Consider the following 16,462-nt stretch of genomic DNA (forward strand, 5'->3'; position numbering starts at 1 on the left):
CGAATGTTCAAGGCTGATCCACTTATGCTAGTTCAGGAATCTCTGGCCAGAGTGAATGAAATTAGAAAGGAGTTTCTAATTTGCATAGAACTACGCATAGTAAATGGTAAGTAAGTGATTAAATTAGATAGGCTTGACACGAGATCCATGCCTTGTATTTAATCGGGACATTGTAGGGTAGAAGGAGTTTATTGTACGGTAACTATTCACTGAATAGGTTCTTGGTATTCTAAGCAGTGACTTCATATTATCCGGATAGTCGCGATATGCTGAGAAGTATCCCTCACGATGTAGAGTAAATATGATTAATTAATTAATCATATTTAATAAATTAGAGAATTTATATAAATAATGATAAAATAGTTTTATTATTATTTATTTCTACTACCGGCTTAATATTGAACCTACAGGGTCACATCATAAAAAGAGAATGATTTAATGGTGGAGGAATTAATTAATAATGGCTAATAATTATTTATTTATGAAATAAATAATTAATTGGAAAATTTAATAATTGATTAAATGAGATTTAATTGATTATAAATTAATTAAGAAAAGTTCTTAATATTATTAATTAAAGATTTAATTTTTGGAAATTAAATCAAGAGAGAGAATTATTTCTAAAGTGTTTAGAAAAAGGATTAATAATTAAAAGGTGTTTTAATTATTAATGAGAATAATAAATGGGATAATAATAATAATAATATTTATGGGAAAATTTCAGCTGAAAATTTTGCCTATAAATAAATTATTATAAACCCTATTTTCATTCCAACCCAAAAAACCCAAAAAGTTTGGAAAACCCAATTCTCTCCACCTCCTTCCTCCTCCTTAACATCGTTTTCTTGGTGGATACCGGTGGAGTGCTTCACACTTGAGGAGCAACTGCTAAGGATCTCTGATCGTTGTCCCCGAATTATTTTAAAGGTTAGATTCGAACCCTATGTTTTTACCATGATTTATATGCTATTATTTGGATTTTATATGTGTAAAAGTGTTTTTCCATGCCCCGCTGCGATTAAAAATCCATCAATGGTATCAGAGCATAGGTTGTATGCATATAGATCTGTGGTAAAAATTTCAGAATTTTATGTGCTTGTATGAATTAATTATGATTTTTACAAGTTATATCATGGATTACTTTTGTCTGATAAGAAATCGTTTCTCAGAATAATTTTGAATGTTGATCTGGGTTCTACAAGTGTTGTAGATCGTCTGGGTATTTTTTTCATAATTTTCTGATGTATAAATTTTTTATTATGAATTTTTGAAGTTCTTACAATTAAATTCGTAATTAAATAATCATATATATATATATAAATTGTAAGTATGTATGTATGTATGTATCTGCTCTGCTATTGTTTCTGTGCTGCACGGAGAAAAACAAACAAGACAGACAGGCACAGGTGAGTTGTCAGGCACGGCAACCGAGAAAGAAAATAGACGGCGGCTGCTGCAGGAAAAAAAAGGGTGTCGCGCATTCCGGGAATGCGTTACACCTTGTGGCACATTCACAGAATGTGTTACACCTTTTAATGGCTTAAAAGGGTTGTAACGCATCACCGGAATGCGTTACAGGGCTTGTAACGCGTTCCTGTAATGCGTTACAGCCCGACTGTCCACATTAAAATTGATTTTCTGGGAGTTTCGTAACTCCGTTTTAGGCGTGCAATATACCGTTGGATTCGTTTTTCCGAGACGGATCTAATGGAGTGATCAATTTTAGTTTATATAAAAGTTTTAAACTGTTTATATTTCCATGAAGTATTTTAAAGCTATTTTTGACTGTTTTAATTGCTTTTAAATGTTTCATGTGATACATAGAGATGTATAATGCTTAGACTAATGTGCTAGATGATATAACATGCCTACCTTGATGTTTATTCATGTTTATATATGTGATACATGCTTAGTTTATCATGCGATAATAGATTTAGGTGAACTTAAATGAACATAAGGCGTTTGTTAGACAACCTAGTATAGTGAAATTGTTTCATAACCTTAATAACAATATTATGAATACAATCATGAGATTCTTGTGTTTGTGAAACACGTAATTGAATATGAATTTTTAATATTGAGAGAAAGGATGATTCTGTCAACAACAGATTTCTATCTGTAAGAAAGGGTTATTAAGTGACGCATCTTGACAATGCTCCACCCGATCTGGGAATCATCTGATTATCGATTATTGATTTGAAATATTTAATTTAAAAGGAAGAATCTCTTTATAATATGATTATGATTGTAACGTAATATAATCCCTCTAGAATTAAATAATATCAAGTAGTAATTGGCCAATGACACAATGGGCTTGTGTCGGTCATAGCCTTCCAACATGATAGAAAAGTAGTTCTTATTTTTGAATCATTGTCGTTTCATGCCACAGCCGAGGGCTTTGATTTCGAAATAAGAAATACTTGTCTATTACATAGAGATGTGTACATTGAATAAGAATCTAAAGGTCGTTACGTGCCACAGTCGTGGGCCCTTGGGGACTGATTCAATTGTACGGAATGTTGGGTTAGACTTGACTTAGAATATTGAGTTTGTCGTGCCACAGCCGTGACTCAATTATTCAAGAGGCTAAAGTTTGATTAGGGAATAACATAAGATGTAATTGACAAGAGTTGTCTGCCTATTGAACATTACATAGCGTTTCGTGCCACAGCCGAGGTTGTGTAATGGAATGTAGGATCCCTATTCCCACTAGCATTATGAATGCTTAATTTTTCATGTAGGGGGTTGAATAAATTAGGTAAACTAGTGGGAGCCACTTATGAATAAAGACCCGATTTATATAGTGTTTTAAAATGAAATCGAATATTTGCTAAGTGTTGTTATGTGTTTATCATTTATAGGTTTACAATATACATTATGTCTTCTGCACTATCACTTAGGAGCATACTGGATGCTCACAAATTGACTGGTCCTAATTATGCTGACTGGCTTCGAAACTTGAGAATTGTTCTCAGGATTGAGAAGCTGGAATACGTGATTGACTCACCTAAGCCTACTGAACCTGCTAGTGATGCACATAATGATGAACATGTTGTGTATCGTAAGTGGATAGATGATGCAAATGTTGCTCAATGCATCATGCTAGCTTCAATGAACATTGAGCTACAGAAGCAACATGAGCATATGGATGCTTACACTATCCTAATGCATCTACAAGAGTTGTATGATATGGCGGGGAGGACAGCTCGATATGAGATATCGAAGGAGTTGTTCGGTTGTAGGATGTCTGAGGGATCATCTGTGAATGACCATGTACTTAAGATGATCAATTTGATTGAACGTCTTGGACAACTTGGTTTTGCCATGGATGGGGAGCTGAGCCAAGACTTGGTCTTGCAATCGCTTCCGAGTTCGTTCTCGCAGTTTGTTGTGAACTTTCACATGAATAAGTTGGATGTCAGCCTGCCTGAACTCTACAACATGTTGAAGACTGTGGAATCGAATTTTCCCCCTAAGAAGAGTTCTGTTCTTCTAATTGGTGAAGGTTCCAATCCTAAGAAAAGGAAGAGGAACCCTTCCAAGAAGAAGAAAGTAGGTGAGAAAACGCCGGTTCCACCAAAAGCTGAAGACCCCAAGAGCAAAGTTGTTTGCTTTCACTGTAACAAGGTGGGGCACTGGAAGAGGAACTGCAAGGTTTACCTTGCAGAATTGAAGAAGAAGAAGGGTAGTGAGACTACCGTTTCTGATTCAGGTATGTTCATGATAGAAGTGAATATGTTATTAAAACAAATTTCTACTTGGGTATTAGATACCGCCTGTGGTTCTCAAATCTGCAATTTGTTGCAGGGACCAAGGAGAAGTAGGACTCTTGAGGAAGAGGAGGTGATTCTACTGATGGGAACTGGAGCAAGAGTTGCTGCTGAAGATGTAGAATCATTTCATAAGCCTACGGGCAAGACTATTGTTTGAAATAATTGTTATTTTGTTCCCTCGATTGTGAGGAATATTATTTCTATTCCCATGTTAGACTTGGCTGGATTTTCATTTATTATTGAGAATAATGAATGTTCTATTCTTAGAGATAATATTCTTTATGGACGTGGTACTTTAAATAATGGTCTGTATGTATGTGACATAATTTATTTCAGATTGAACAAACTAATAAAAGAAAAGGGATGATGAAAATCTCACTTTATAGTGACAATGCAGTCTCCATTTAGTAGACATGGAGAGAGGACTGCAAATTTGCTAGGAATGGTACACACAGATGTATGTTGACCAATGTCTACGCAAGCCATGGGTGGATTTTCATACTTCATTACTTTCATAGATGATAGATCTAGATTCGGATATGTGTTTGATGAAACATAAGTCTGAAGCCTTTGAAAAGTTCAAAGAGTATAAGTATGAAGTGGAGAAACAAACCAAATATAGTATTATAATTCTTCGATTAGATCGAGGTGGTGAATACTTTAATGGAGTATTTCTAGATTATCTCAAAGTAAATGGTATAGTCTCCCAGTGGACTCCTCCAGATTGGTATCTGAAAGGAGAAATCGAACTTTGTTAGACATAGTTCGGTCCATGATGAGCTATGCAAATCTTCTAGTATTCCTATGGGGTTATGTATTGGAAATCTCAGCATATTTACTGAATATGGTGCCTTCCAAAATCTGTTCCTCAAACTTCGTATGAGATATGGAAAGAAAGAAAACCGAGTCTTAAACACGTTAAGATTTGGGGATGTCCAGCTTATGTCAAGAAAGTTGACCCAGATAAGCTGGAATATCGATCCGTAAAATGTAGTTTTGTGGGATATCCTAAAGAGACTTTAGGGTATTACTTTTGCACCGATCATCGGGTGTTTATCTCCAGACATGCTACCTTCTTGGAAAAGGAGTTTATCCTTGAAGGAAACAGTGGGAGAAAAATTGAACTTGATGAAGTTCAAGAAGCACAAACTACTACGGATCGAGTGAAAACACCTGTTCTGACTGAACAACCTTTTATGGAACAGCCCATTCATAGAACAGGGAGAGTGTCTCGCCAACCTGAGAGGTAATATGGCCTTGTCATTAAGAATGACAATGAGTTGTCGATCATTGATGATGACGACCCTGTGACCTATAATGAGGCTATGAGTAGTGTTGACTCAGAGAAAAGGCATAGTGCCATGAAATCCGAAAAGGAATCTATGTATACGGTATATGAAAGAATGATTGGAGCAGATGGCCAGGTGGAGACCTATAAGGCCAGGCTTGTGGAAAAAGGATTCAAACAAAGGAAATGGATTGACTTTGATGAAACCTTTTACCTGTAGCCCTGTTAAAATCAGTTCGGATTTTGCTTGCGATTGCTGCTTACTACGACTATGAGATCTAGCATATAGCCAGATGGTTTTCTTTCTAAGAGAAATGAAAACCTAGTGTGTAAGCTGCTGCGAACCATATGTGGTTTAAAGCAAGCTTCTCGTAGATGGAATATCCGTTTTGATGAGACAATCAAAGAGTTTGATTTTATCAAAAACGTAGATGAACCATGCATCTACAAAAGGGTTAGTGGGAGCGCGGTAACATTTCTTGTATTGTATTGAAATAGAGTTGACACACATAACAACATAGCAGACCCACTCACAAAGCTACTTTCTGAAAGTCACTTTGATCGTCATAAAGACAAGATGGGTATTAGATACCAGAGTGATTGGCTTTAGTACAAGTGGGAGATTGAAAGGAATATGTCCTAAGTCCAATCATGTATGAGGATTTAGGAATAACTTTTTATGTAATCTGTTTTGATTTCATTGATATTAATAAAAGACTTGTTTTGTTTTTATTACGGGCTCTATCTATTTAAGTGTTTAAATAAGATATACCATAGTTTAGAGTAAAGCTTTTTATGGATTATGATGAGATCATAATAGTGAGACCTAAAAGATGATAACTCTAAACTTAAATAGTTCCTGATCATAGGATTACTAACTGGTAATTAATAATCCACAAAGATCGGTACATACTATGCTTACTTCATTATGAAGGATGTCTGTTCTCATAGACATTTGTGTGGTGACACTATAGCTAGTATGTAGGTGCTTATTATAGAATAAGTTCACTGAACATGACTCGCACAGCTGAACAACTGATGGAGTTCACTCACGTGTTAGCAGTTGTTCACATAGTGATAGTTGTACAAGTATCCTTAGACTTGAGGTCATCATAGTCATCTTGTGTACACTGAACTATGCTTTGGTTTAGTTCTTAGTCTCCAGGGACAATTATTAGGGCTCTACTGGGTATAGGAATTTGTACACGAAGATAGTATATGATCAATAAAGGATCTACCCCTTCCAGTGAAGGAAGCGAATGTTCAAGGCTGATCCACTTATGCTAGTTCAGGAATCTCTGGCCAGAGTGAATGAAATTAGAAAGGAGTTTCTAATTTGCATAGAACTACGCATAGTAAATGGTAAGCAAGTGATTAAATTAGATAGGCTTGACACGAGATCCATGCCTTGTATTTAATCGGGACATTGTAGGGTAGAAGGAGTCTATTGTACGGTAACTATTCACTGAATATGTTCTTGGTATTCTAAGCAGTGAATTCATATTATCTGGATAGTCGCGATATGCTGAGAAGTATCCCTCACGATGTAGAATAAATATGATTAATTAATTAATCATATTTAATAAATTAGAGAATTTATATAAATAATGATAAAATAGTTTTATTATTATTTATTTCTACTACCGGCTTAATATTGAACCTACAGGGTCACACCATAAAAAGAGAATGATTTAATGGTGGAGGAATTAATTAATAATGGCTAATAATTATTTATTTGTGAAATAAATAATTAATTGGCAAATTTAATAATTGATTAAATGAGATTTAATTGATTATAAATTAATTAAGAAAAGTTCTTAATATTATTAATTAAGGATTAATTTTTGGAAATTAAATCAAGAGAGAGATTTTTTTCTAAAGTGTTTAGAAAAAGGATTAATAATTAAAAGGTGTTTTAATTATTAATGAGAATAATAAATGGGATAATAATAATAATATTTATGGGAAAATTTCAGCTGAAAATTTTGCCTATAAATACATTATTATAAATCCTATTTTCATTCGAACCCAAAAAACCCAAAAAGTTTGGAAAACCCAATTCTCTCCACCTCCTTCCTCCTCCTTAACATCGTTTTCTTGGTGGATACCGGTGGAGTGCTTCACACTTGAGGAGCAACTGCTAAGGATCTCTGATCGTTGTCTCCGAATTATTTTAAAGGTTAGATTCGATCCCTATGTTTTTACCACGATTATATGCTATTATTTGGATTTTATATGTGTAAAAGTGTTTTGCCATGGCCCGCTGCGATTAAAAATCCATCATGTTCATCCTTTCGAGAGAGTACGTTTGTAATCAGTTTTTATCTGTTAATATAAAATTGTTGATTCTGTAGAAGCTTTGTCGAATTAATTGTATTAACTGTATTCACTCCCCCCCTCTACAGTTGATTACAGGACTAACACCTACATCTGCTCTACAACCAGAAAGTGCAAATAGCTCATTATCCTTAAACATTATGTTATGGGTAACTTAAGATTGATCATGACATTGGAGACTGATCTGAAGACAAAGAAGATGAAGGCAATTGAAGATGAGGAAATTATCAAGATTCTGAGCAGATATCTGAGAAATGCTGAAACCATGTTGCCCAAAACTCAAATCAATACTAAAAATAACTTGGATGATGATGAGCAGAAAAAAGATGAGCAAAAACCTTCTGGCTCAAATCCAAGTCAGTCTAGCAAAACAGCTGGTAGGAAGGTGGATGACAAGAGAAAGATAAGGAAGAAAGGAAGGGGAGAAATGAGCAAGAGAAGAAGGAAGGATGGAGAGGAAGGAACAAAACAAAGGAAAGTCCAAGAAATCCAAGTCACTCAAACTCAAACCCTCAAACCTAGCCAGTCAAATACTCAACAAACTTCAACCTCAAAGCCCAAATGTCTTTACAAATAAACTGCAAATTCTTTACTCAAAATACCAATCACATCCAACCATATCTCTTTAAAGAAAATCTCAAATTTACCTTCATTCAAGCCTCCAATCAAGACTCACTTCAAAACTGTTGGGAGAAAACCAAAGAAAATTCAAGCTAATGTTAGTGCTATCTGGAACTGCTTCAATCAAACTGATTTTCTACCTATAACTAGGAGCATAACAGATGATGACTATCACCAACAACTAGCTGAGAAGATAGTCAAAGTTTGGGTTGTCTCTCTAAGAGAAGTCAGGATCTACTACTTTAATGGCTCCTTCATTTTGCTGAACGGAGAAGTAATGGAAATATTTTCAGCCACATAATTGAAGAGAGTGATAAGCTTGATGAAGGATAAGGATTCCAGTACAAGAATGTGTAAGGATGTGATGTCTGAAAGGTTGAGAGAAAGGGATATAAGGCATGCTAGGATAAAGGCTGATAGGGAAGAAAGAGAAAGGCAACATGCCAAGGAGATTGAGATATTTGAACAAAGATCTAATAGACTCAAGGAAAGGGGGTTGAGTAGAATTTCAAAAGATGGACATTTTCTGAACATTAAAGTTTGCAGATTTTCAAGATTCAGGGTTAATTATCCCAACAATTACTCAATGGAAGAATGACTCAAACTGATGGAAGCCTTAAGAGGGACATAAATTATTGAAGGACTTCAAGTGCTAGTAGATCTTAAGGACCTCATTAGGAAAGAACCTGGTTATGAGAAATTCACCTGATGTTTATAATTTTTAAACTGATGTAATTGATCAATGTATAAACAGTGTAATTCTTATTTAATCTTTCAATTTATTGTATTTGATTTTAGCTTGGGGCCAGTCTTGTTATCAGGCATGAATTTGTAATAAGAAATCTTCTCATAAATTGGGAGAGATTGTTATGCAAGACATGCATGTACTATAAAAAGACTAAGTCATATTGACAATCCTAAGATAAAGTTGTTTGATAATCAATATTCGTATTCAGTAATTGTATTCCTTGAGTCTGTAAAAGTGTTTAGTAAACTAGACTGGGAGATTTTTCTGTGAACAGTTAAGATCATGTCATGATCATGCCTCAGAAAAAAGTGTAGCAACTTAGAGTTAAATAATGTTGTTCAAGGAAAAATATTCTAAGTCAAGATATCGACAAGTCACGGATCAAGGTATATCGAGAAGTCATTCGAGAATTCCAAAATAGCATGTCGAGAAGTCACATGAGATATCAAGAAGTCACATCTGCATGTAGAGATCTCAGATTTCGACAAGTGAAATGAAGATATAGAGAACTTGAGATATTGACAAGTCAATATCTCGTGTAGAGATCTCAGAGATATCGATAAGTGTTAGGGTGAAAACACGCGCAAAATTACACGCAAGTATACGCGTTCGCAAGTAGTATGAGATACAAATCAGATTCATTCCCACGTAGACTCTTTTTAGTTAACTTAAGATTATGCACCTATGCAACAATGGTATGGCTATCGCTCAATGCTAAGACAATAACAAGTTGAGATGTTTATAACTAAGATTAAACTAACATGCAATTAACTAAGAAAAAAAGTGATTGAATTAACTATATAAGACAAATATGTCTTCATTAAATGCTTCATTCAAAGTCATTGTTCTTAACCTTAGCATGCAATGGTGATGATAACTAATCAGATAAGACGAAACTAGTAAACGCCAACTTTCGTTGTACGAATACCCTACTACCAGACATCCACAAAAGAGATAGAAGCTGAATAGACACCAATTATGTTGAGACCCTATATGTCTATAAAATTTGACAACATGAAGGTTTAAGGGCAAGTTATCTATCGTGATTACATAGGGCAAGTAAGATGGTTAAAATTACCTATGAATCATGCATAACAAATACATGAACCTATGCTAGCATGGCAAGTTCTAAATCTCTATATTCACTTTTGCTTCAATAGAGATTAACATGCTATCTTATATGTTAGCTACACACATAAGACGAACAAGCACAACCAATACTAGGATATCAATCAATCACCAGACACCAAAATATTGAAATAAATTAACTATTGAAATCCATAAGTAAATCCGTTGGAACCCCACGATAACGATTACCCCATAATCAAACCCATCATCGCTGTGGGTTTCGATGAAAGCATAGTATAATAAACTAAGTCTTTATAAACTGAATAATAATCAAAGTACGTTAACAAGAATAATAGGTTCAAAAAATAAGAAAACTAGCATCCAAGATTACAACTCAATTAAAGAATAAACTAGATCCTCTTCTCCTTTGTTGTATTTGTGCTCCTAGGTCTTCTCGTCGTCTTCTCCTTAGTCTCCGTTATGAAAAATGTGATATTTAGGCTTTATATAGGTTGTACAATCATCATGGGCCTTCCACAATCAGAATCATACAAGAATCAGGATTCTCAGAATTCGGCCTGGCACGGCCGCGCGCTCTCCCAGCGCGGGCGCTGATAAGTGGCATTTAATACCACTTAGAACATCTTAAAATGGCTTAAAATTGGTGCCTTGAAATCAAGTATTTTGTGTATTTGATGCGTTTTTCTAGTGTTTATGCATTTCAGGGTATTAGTTGCATTTCGGAGGAGTAATCATCAAGAATAAGCCTTGGCATGTGTTCACCATTGAGAGAGGAAAGGAAGGGGCAGATTACGGCGAAGAAACGGAGCAAACTCAGGATTTTTCCAGTAGGGTCCTGAGCGCCCGCTCAGCAATGCTGAGCGGCCGCGCAGAAAGCTGAGTGCCCGCTCAGCTATGTTGAGCGGCCGCGCAGGGTCGGGAAATTAAATAGTTATTTTTAGACTTCTAGTTCTGTTTGGCTTCCACTTCTATGTAATCTGAGTTTTATGGGACTATTATATAAGTAGATTTAGAGACGTTTTCACGAGAGAGGATTGGTATTAAGCAAGGAGCGAAGAAGATAAGGAAGAAGACCGTTTTAGCACACAGCAACGAAGAGGAAGCATATTTTCTTGTGATTCTTATTTCGTTGTAACGTTGGATGCTAGTTTTCTTACTTTGAACCTATTTACTCTTGTGACGTACTCTGGTTTAATATAATTAGTTTAGTTATTATTTTCTTGTGTTTGTTTATCATGATTTCATATGAACCCATGATGACGATGAGTGCTATTATGGGCTAATCGTGATCACGGGGTCGCAACGGATTTACTATGGAATTCTTTAGTTAATTGTTTAATACTTTAGTTTGTGATGATTGTATGATATCTAGTATTGGTTGTACGTATTCGTCTTATGTGCGTCGCGAACATATAAGATAGGGTGTTAATCTCTTGTGAAGCGACGGTGGATCTTGAGATTTAGAACTTGCCATGCTAGCATAGGTTCATGTATGATGTGCATGATTAGTGGGTAACTCTAACAGTTTTATTCGCCCTGTGTAATCAAAAGGAATAATTGGTGCTTAAATCGTTGTGTTGTCAATTTCTATAGACATATAGGAACTCAGCATAATTGATGCCTATTCAACTTCTATCTTAATTGTGGATGCTTGGTAGAATGGTATTAGTACAATGAAAGTTGGCTTTTATCAGTTTCGTGTTATTCGATTAATATCATCACTGTCACATGCTAAAGGTAATAACAATAGCTATTGAAGGAAGTAGTAATGAAGTTGTGATCTCATGAGTGTTTTAATATTGTTAATTTGAATTGTTAATTAAGTGATTAATTAAGTAGTTAATTGTAGTTAATATTTAGTCAACAATTCTAAGTGTTAGTGTCTTAACATTGGGAAGTAATCATACATTGGTGCGTGAGTTTAATTAAACAATAATTAGTCTGAGTCTCTGTGGGAACGAACTAGAAAGTATTCTATATTACTTGCGAACGTGTATACTTGCGTGAATATTAGCGCGTGTTTTCGCCCTAACAAGTTTTTGGCACCGCTATCGGGGAACTCGGCGTATTTGTTTAGTTTATGTACTTACCATCATTGGTCATTAGGACTCAGTGATTAGGACGTAGTAGTTACTTATTGTTTCCGGTTGTGTTTCAGGTACTTTAGTGAGCGTTTATGAAAACTTGTTCTCGTACTCGCAAGAGGACTTTAGATACAGCTGAGGAGACAGACGAAGTTCTTGATATTCCGGAGAAGATAGATTTTGAAGATTCTGATTCAGGAACTGAGCAGAAAGAACTAGTAAACATGGGTGATCATATTGTTCAGGCTGATCCAGCTCTTATGGACTTTTCTCGGCCAAAAATTGATGACATTCAGTCAAGCATTCTTCATCCGGCTATTCAAGCTAACACCTTTGAAATCAAGCCGGGCACTATTCAGATGGTGCAGAATTCTGTTTCTTTTGGAGGAGCTGCGACTGAAGACCCCAACATGCACATAAGGAATTTTGTCGAGATTTGCAACACTTTCAAGTATAATGGCGTGACTGATGAAGCTATCAAGCTGAGGTTTTTCCCATTCTCACTGAGAGACAAAGCTAAGGACTGGTTACATTCTGAACCAGCTGGGTCCATCACTACTTGGCAAGATCTTGCACAAAAGTTTCTGGTGAAGTTTAACCGATGGCAAAGACTGCTGCTATGAGGAGTGCTCTTACTCAGTTAGTGCAGCAACCTACAGAATCTATGTGCGAAGCTTGGGAACGCTACAAGGAAATGTTGAGGAAGTGTCCACATCATGGAATGCCCGATTGGATGGTGATCACTGGTTTTTATAATGGTTTGGGGGCCCAATCTCGGCACATGCTCGATGCAGCAGCTGGAGGCGCCTTATGGGCTAAAAGCTATACTGAGGCTTATAATCTTATCGAGACTATGGCTGCAAATGAGCATCAAAACCCAACTCAGAGGATGATGCCTGGGAAGGTAGCAGGTATTCTGGAAGTCGATGCAGCCACCGCTATTATAGCGCAGCTTCAAGCGCAGTCAATGAAGGTTGATTCTCTGGCTACATATGGAGTTAATCAAATAGCTATGGTTTGTGAGCTTTGTGCAGGTTCTCATGCTACGGATCAGTGTTCTCTTGTCAACGAATCTGTTCAGTATGTGAATAATTATCAGCGACAACAGCAGCCTGTGCCAGCTACTTATCATCCTAATAACAGAAATCATCCAAATTTCAGCTGGGATAATAATCAGAATGCTATTCAGCCACCATATCAGCATGGTGTGAGTAAACAGTTTAATCCACCTGGATTCCAGCAAACACAGCAGTATGCTCAAAGGCAATCATATCCTCAACAGGGAAGTGCAGCTGCACCTACTAGTGCTGATTTTGAGGAACTTAAGCTGTTATGCAAGAGTCAGGCGGTTTCTATCAAGACCTTGGAAAACCAAATAGGTCAAATAGCCAATACAGTGCTCAATCGCCAACCTGGCACTCTTCCCAGTGACACTGAAGTACCAGGCAGGAAGGAAGCTAAAGAGCAAGTCAAAACTATTACCTTAAGGTCTGGGAAAGTGGCTGATGCTGAAAAGGCAAAAGAAGGAGAAGCTGAAATTAAAGATGAAGAAGCTAAGCAAAAGGAGAAAGCGGCGGAACCAAGGAAGACTACTGTTGAACACACTCTGCCTGAGGGTAATACAGGGGAGAAACAGATCTATCTTCCACCACCTTTTCCTAAGAGATTGCAGCAACAAAAGCTGGATAGACAGTTCGGTAAGTTTCTGGAGGTGTTCAAGAAACTTCACATCAATATACCTTTCGCCGAATCTCTGGAGCAAATGCCTAGTTATGCTACGTTTATGAAGAGTATTCTTTCAAGGAAGGTGAAACTGGATGACCTTGAGACCGTTGCTCTCACAGAAGAATGCAGTGCTGTTCTGCAGCAAAAGTTACCTCCAAAGCTGAAAGATCCAGGTAGCTTCACCATTCCTTGCACCATTGGCAAGTTGACTTTTGACAAGTGCCTTTGTGATTTGGGAGCAAGCATCAATCTGATGCCGTTGTCGATCTTTAAAAAGTTGGATTTGCCTGATCCAAAACCCACATACATGTCTCTACAATTGGCTGATCGTTCTATTACTTACCCAAGGGGCATAGTGGAGGATGTGCTAGTCAAGGTGGATAAGCTCTTCTTTCCTGCAGATTTTGTTATTCTGGATTTTGAGGAAGATAAGAAGATTCCCATAATCTTGGGAAGACCTTTCTTGGCTACTGGCCGTACCTTGATAGATGTGTAGAAGGGTGAACTTACTATGCGGGTACAAGATCAGGATGTGACCTTCAACGTATTCAAGGCAATGAAATTCCCTACAGAAGATGAGGAGTGCTTAAAGGTGGATGTGATTGATTCTGCGGTTACTTCAGAACTCGATCGCATGCTAATGTCTGATGCATTGGAAAAGGCCTTAGTGGGGGATTTTGACAGTGATGATGAAGATGGAAATGAGCAATTACAATATCTGAATGCTTCCCCTGGAAGCGAAAGCTGGACATACCATTTGAATCTCTTGGTACTTCTGACCTCAAGAATGCTGAAGGAAAGCTCAAACCATCAATAGAGGAAGCACCTACCTTGGAGCTCAAGCCATTACCTGAACACTTGAGGTATGCTTTTTTAGGTGATGCATCTACTTTACCTGTTATTATTGCATCTGACCTTTCAGGTAGTGAGGAAGACAAGCTCTTAAGGATTTTGAGAGAATTCAAATCGGCTATTGGATGGACCATAGCAGACATCAAGGGGATCAGCCCTTCATATTGTATGCATAAAATTCTGCTAGAGGAAGGTAGTAAGCCGACTGTTAAACAGCAGCGCAGACTTAATCCTATCATGAAGGAGGTGGTGAAGAAAGAAATTCTGAAATGGCTAGATGCAGGCATAATTTATCCTATTTCTGACAGTTCTTGGGTGAGCCCCGTACAATATGTACCTAAGAAAGGAGGTATCAATGTGGTAGCAAATGAGAAGAATGAGCTCATCCCCACTCGAACAGTTACAGGATGGAGAGTATGCATGGATTATCGAAAGTTGAACAAAGCCACGAGGAAGGATCACTTCCCTCTTCCATTCATTGATCAGATGCTTGACAGGTTGGCTGGTCATGAGTATTATTGTCTTCTGGATGGCTATTCAGGGTATAATCAGATGTGTATTGCACCAGAGGATCAGGAAAAGACTACCTTCACTTGTCCATTTGGCACGTTTGCTTTTCGTAGAGTTTCGTTTGGGTTATGTGGCGCCCCGGCCACTTTTCAGAGATGTATGATGGCTATATTCTCTGACATGATTGGAAATAATGTCGAGGTGTTCATGGACGACTTCTCCGTCTTTGGACATTCGTATGATGAATGTTTGAATAATCTTCACGACGTACTCAAAAGGTGCGTGAAAACTAATTTGGTGCTCAATTGGGAGAAATGTCATTTTATGGTGCGTGAAGGCATTATTCTTGGGCATAAGGTCTCTAGCAAGGGTCTGGAGGTGGACAAGGCCAAGGTGGGAGTCATTGAAAATCTTCCACCACCTATTTCTGTGAAAGGAATCCGTAGTTTTCTTGGTCATGCGGGTTTTTATAGGCGATTCATCAAGGACTTTTCGAAGATATCTAAGCCGTTGTGCAATTTGCTTGAGAAAGATGTGCCTTTCAAATTTGATGATGAATGTTTGGCGGCATTCGAGACTCTCAAGAAGAGTTTGATCACTGCACCAGTTATTACAGCACCAGATTGGACAGAGCCGTTTGAGATGATGTGTGATGCGAGTGATTATGCGGTAGGTGCAGTTCTGGGACAGCGCAAGAATAATCTCTTTTATGTGGTCTACTATGCGAGTAAGACCTTAAATGGGGCCCAAATGAACTACACCACTACGGAGAAGGAGCTCTTGGCTATAGTCTTTGATTTCGAGAAATTTCGATCTTATCTGCTTGGGACTAAAGTAACAGTATTCACTGATCATGCGGCCATTCGCTATTTGGTTTCCAAGAAGGATTCGAAGCCGAGACTTATTCGTTGGGTGCTCTTACTTCAGGAATTTGAGTTAGAGATCAAGGATCGAAAAGGTACTGAGAATCAAGTAGCTGACCATCTCTCTAGGTTGGAGAATCCCGAGTCTGCTTCACAAGATAGGACATTAATCAATGAATCTTTTCCGGATGAGCAGTTGTTCGCAGTTCAGGAGGAAGAGCCATGGTTTGCAGATATTGTAAACTATCTTGTCAGTAATATAATGCCTCCTAATTTGACCTCAGCTCAAAAGAAGAAGTTTCTACATGAGGTGAAGTGGTATATGTGGGATGAACCATATTTGTTTAGACAGGAAGCTGACCAGATCATCAGGAGATGTATCCCATTCTGTGAGACGGAGGGGATATTATGAGACTGCCACTCCACAGTTTATGGTGGACATTATGGTGGTGAGAAGACGATAGCTCGTATTCTGCAAGCAGGTTTTTTCTGGCCTACTTTGTTTAAGGATGCTCATCAGTTTATTTTAAGGTGTGATCGTTGCCAAAGAGTGGGAAATTTGACGAGAAAGG

General features: G+C 37.3%; 1 non-coding gene across 1 annotated transcript; it reads right to left on the reverse strand.

The window, feature by feature from the left end:
* Nucleotides 1-12,556: 12,556 nt before the first annotated feature.
* Nucleotides 12,557-12,663, reverse strand: LOC141688125 (small nucleolar RNA R71). Its single transcript, XR_012561588.1, has one exon. It is a non-coding gene; the product is annotated as a small nucleolar RNA R71 (small nucleolar RNA).
* Between the last annotated feature and the right edge of the window lie 3,799 nt (nucleotides 12,664-16,462).

Source organism: Apium graveolens, chromosome 9, assembly GCF_009905375.1.
Source record: "Apium graveolens cultivar Ventura chromosome 9, ASM990537v1, whole genome shotgun sequence".
NCBI classification, from domain to species: Eukaryota; Viridiplantae; Streptophyta; class Magnoliopsida; order Apiales; family Apiaceae; genus Apium; species Apium graveolens.